Genomic DNA, 4,915 nt, shown 5'->3' on the forward strand with positions numbered 1-4,915 from the left:
TTGTTCCCGTGTTGTTGGTCTTTTGGGCTGCCATCTGGAGACGAACTGCCTCACCTTGTGATAGTGACCAATGTTTTACGGTTCATTGTTTTGTTTCAGGATGTTTTGCAAAAGTCACTCCTGCAGAGGCTGCTGGACAGGATGCTGTCGTGGTCTTGTCGAAGCTGCAAAACAGGACGCTAGGGCGGTTTTGTCTGAGCTGTCCCAGCTCCCTGATTTCTTGTTGGGGACCCTGGCCCTGACTCCCCAAGTGTCCAAATAACTCCTAACAAAAGCAGCAGCGCAGGCAGGACACAGAGTCGCTCAGTTCAGAAGCAGGGACAGAACTGAGTCCCCGAGGCCAGGCTCACCCTCCCCTCCAAACAGCGGACTTCTTGACTCCTCACTTTGTGCCAGGTCTGGCCTCTCCCGGGTCCAGTGGGACTTGGATGCTTGGTCCTTACACCCCATGAAATGTGGTGACGCCGTGTGTGACCTTGGGCCACCTGCTTCTCCGCTTCCACATGCTTAGGGCTCCGGCGGGGTCAGCGGCTCTAACACTGTTTTATCATGTAGTGGAATAAACAATTGGAAGCCTGATTGAAGAAATAAAGCTCTGTAAACACGGAACCCTGACATATAACAATCTAAGGCAGGGCTCGTTCACTTACTTTTAACAAAGATTTGCTGATCCTCTGTTAGGTGCTAGGCATATTTCTAGACACAGCACACGAGATATAAGACCTCAGGCCTCCTGAAAAGCTTAGTCCTGGTGGACGGACACAGACCACCAGAGTGTGATGATTTCCTATAGCTGACCCACACGAGGACAAAGAGAGACCCCGGGATGGAAGGTGTCTCAGGGGAGGGACCTTAGTGCAGTGGGGGGGAGGGTGTCTCTGAGAAGATAACAGCTCAGTGGGGCCCCAAATGGTGAGGAAGGGTCTTCGCTGAGGGAACCCCCACACGCGTGCAAGTGGGCAGCCCACAGCCGGGGTGCTGAGTTCAGGGGAGGAACGCTGGAGAACGGGAGCACAATCCCAGACAGCCGGCTGCGCCCTTGCCTCCAGCTGCAACGAGAGCCCACTGCGTGTCCCTGGGACCAGCCTGGTTGACAGGAGCCGGGAGTCCGGCCCTGTGTCCACCCTCACCTTGGGGAAGAACAAAGCCCCCTTCCCTGCTGGGGCTGCGGCTTGGGCAGGTGCAAACATCGCTTTTGGGCAAGAGCCACAAAAAGTGAGATACTCCCGAAATAGGGAAATCATCTATCGGCTTTTAGTCCAAATACCTACCGAGGTGGAAGCCGGACACAGAAAAGCCCATGGGGTAAGCCGCAGCCTGGATCAGATGGGCCACCGCGGGCCACGCCAGATGTCCTGCTGTGGAGTGGAGCTGAAGGGCGCTGGGTGCTGGGTGAGCTGCCCAGAGAGGTGGAACTCAAGTCACTCAACAATACTGTGTGTGTGTCCAACTCGGAAATGTTTTGCCAAAACAACTGCAAGAGAATAAATAAAGGGGAGGGAAAAAAGAAAAGATAAACTTTTTTTAAAAGATTTTATTTATTTAGGGCGCCTGGGTGGCTCAGTTGTTAAGCATCTGCCTTCAGCTCAGGTCATGATCCCAGGGTCCTGGGATCGAGCCCCACATTGGGCTCCTTGCTTGGCGGGAAGCCTGCTTCTCTCTCTCCCACTCCCCCTGCTTGTGTTCCCTCTCTTGCTGTGTCTCTCTCTGTCAAATAAATAAATAAAATCTTTAAAAAAAAAAGATTTTATTTATTTATCTGAGAGGGAGAATGAGAGACAGCATGAGAGGGAGGAGGATCAGAGGGAGAAGCAGACTCCCCGCTGAGCAGGGACCCCCCCCCCCCCCGACGTGGGACTTGATCCCGGGACTCTAGGATCATGACCCCAGCCAAAGGCAGTCGCTTAACCAACTGAGCCACCCAGGCGCCCGAAAAGATAAACTCTCTTAATAATCCAATTATTGAGGCGCCTGGGTGGCTCAGTTGTTAAGCGTCTGCCTTCGGCTCAGGTCATGATCCCAGAGTCCTGGGATCGAGCCCCACACCGGGCTCCCTGCTCCGCGGGAAGCCTGCTTCTCCCTCTCCCACTCCCCCTGCTTGTGTTCCCTCTCTCGCTGTGTCTCTCTCTGTCAAATAAATAAAATCTTTAAAAAAAAAAATAATAATCCAATTATTATGAGAACCCAATCTCTTTCCTAAAAGCATTGCTTTAGAACCAGGGCGCGCGCTCAACGCTGCCCAGTGACTGGGCGAGAGGCGTTCAGCGCAGGCGCGGTGGCAAGGCCGCGGGAACGTGGTTGGAAGAGACTTACCGCAAGAGGCTGGGGATTACTGGGGAGCAGTGGTTGGACTTCCCCCCTCCCTTCCCTTTCAAAGCGTTGACTGAGCACCACTTACACGCTTGCTCATGCCCTCATTCCGCCTTCAAGCAACAAGCACAGGCCATTACCCTGCTTGCTAGTACAGGGCAGGGCTGAGATTTGCTTTTCGGCAGGGAGTCCAAACCCACTGTGCTGGGAAGAAGACCGACGTTTGGGCGGGCCAGCTCTTGGCAGCCTGAGAAGGTGTGTCTGCGGCTCCCTGCTCTCCTCCATCTCTCTCTCTCTCTTTTTTTAAGATTTTATTTATTTATTTGACAGAGAGAGAGAGACAGCGAGAGAGGGAACTCAAGCAGGGGGAGTGGGAGAAGGAGAAGCAGGCTTCCCGCGGAGCAGGGAGCCTGACGCGGGGCTCGATCCCAGGACCCTGGGATCATGACCTGAGCCGAAGGCAGACGCTTAACGACTGAGCCACCCAGGCGCCCCTCCATCTCTTTAAAGACCCTTCTTTCTTTCCACTCCTCTTCCCAGAAGAGGCCGGACCCAAGAAGGAGGGTTGTCTCCCCATGTGCCAAGGAAGGGCTCCCTTGCTTTCCTTCAGGTCCGAAGGGGAAACGAGCCCTTCAGCACAAATTGCGTGAGCTGATACATGATCCCCAGGAGCACGTATGAATGAGCATCTGTGTGTGTATGCACGTGTGTATCTACTGATCTATTTATGGCCATGTCTAAGGGGGTGGTTAGGACAACTAGTGAGAGTACCCACCCCAGTGATTGACAGAAGCCAGGGAAGAGCCACATCCATTTCAAAGAACATCAATCAACTCTGCCCACCAGGCAGTTTCAAGGAAGGAGACTGGGGGCTGGGAACGTGGCCCTGTGTGGGAGGAGGGTCACATGGGTCCAAATCTGCCTGCCCTAGGTTGGTTGCCAGCTCTGGAGACCTGGAGCACCAGGCAGCTGTACTTCCCCTCCTCGGAAGCCATATTATTCACAGCTGAATTCGGAACCGGCTCCTAAGAGCTGCTCAGGGTGACTTGGCCCAGAAGAGGATGAGCTCCCACGTGTCTCCCAGGCTGGAGGGAAAGACAGGGGTCAGGCAGGAAGGTATCACCCAATTGCTATCACCCAATGCTTCCTAGGTGGAGCTTTTAGGGGCTCATAGAGTTGCAAAGCTATTGGTCATTATTCCCCTTTGTGGACTTCCCTCCTCCTTCACCCGCCCAGAGAGGGAGGTGCCTTGGACTTGGGGTGATAGATGCCCTTGGGGAGGCGGTGCCTAGGCGGACAGAGTTGGCTCCCAGTCTGGGGCTAGGTGCTATTCACTGTGAACAACGGTGAGTGGAGAGAGAAGGGAAAGGTCTCAGGCAAACGACCTGAGGCCATCTTGTGTCCTGTGAGGCTGTTGACATTTCTAACTGATGCATTTGTACAACTTGTGGTCCCTGGACGCCCTTTGGAGGGGGAAACAGCTTTTATCCAAATACCTCCAACTACTACAGAGAAATCGACAGCTTGCTTTTTTACAACACCAAATGAGATTTGGGTTTTCTTTTCATAGCATCGGTTTTGTTTTGCTGGGCTGGTCTGGTAAATTCAGATAGTCAGTTTGACTTTTTTGAAGATAAAATCCTACAATAATGATTGTCAGATTTTCTGATTGTCATTGATTACGTGCTGATTTATCTAGTCTGTAGTCCTTGCCTTTTTTTTTTTTTTCCAATTAAAAAAGAAACCTGAATGATTTGGGATTAGGTAATTTCTCACTTTCAATTGCTAGTGTTGGTCTCTGCTATGGAGGTCTCTCTGTATGCAACGGGGGATAATCTGTGCGGAAAATTTACATCATACACTCAGTGCAAGAAATAATTGTGTCACTTAGAAGTGCTGTATCACTTAAGAGAAGAATGTGAGCTCCCTCTTCTGTTCTCATTTCTCCATTTATTTTTTATTTTTTGTGTTTTCAAATAGGGGTTGACCTAACGGGCAAAGCTGGCCAAGTCTGCAAAGAAGCTCAGAGACTCCTGGAGGCGACCAGAATTGGAAAGGGCTCTCTCCTCTGACGAAGTGCCAGGTCATGCTGAGGACTCCTTTGGCCAAATGGCATTCTGCCTTGTTCTTTTTTTTTTCTTTATCATCTTCCCTCCAAAAGGAGACGTAGGAGATGGTCTCAAGAAGTGCTAATTGTCTTATAAAGTGTAGCTGTTTAAGGAAAAGATAAGGAAGGGCTCCCTGCTTGCCTTCCTCCCCCTCTTCTTCCTTCCCTCCCTCTCTTCTTTTGTCTTTCCTTCCTCCATGCATAGCTCTAGGGAGCAGCTCTAGGTCCCCCACCCCCATTGGCTCACAGGTGCTGAGGATGCTCATGGACCAGTGGGGGGGGACAGGCATGAAAACAAATCAGCATGATGGAGTGTTATGGGATCTCTGAGAGAGGACTGTTGGGGCGGGGATTCAGCTCGTAGAGTGGTCCATCCTCGGGTGGTGGGTGTGGGAGGGATAGGAAAATTGGGAAGGGTTGGGGGAGCCCCGGATCATTTCACCTCCCAGATGTAAGATGCTTGAATTGTACAGGGCCAGCCCTTTGGCCAGCGCTGGG

The sequence above is a fragment of the Neomonachus schauinslandi genome, chromosome 1 (assembly GCF_002201575.2).
Source record: "Neomonachus schauinslandi chromosome 1, ASM220157v2, whole genome shotgun sequence".
NCBI lineage: Eukaryota > Metazoa > Chordata > Mammalia > Carnivora > Phocidae > Neomonachus > Neomonachus schauinslandi.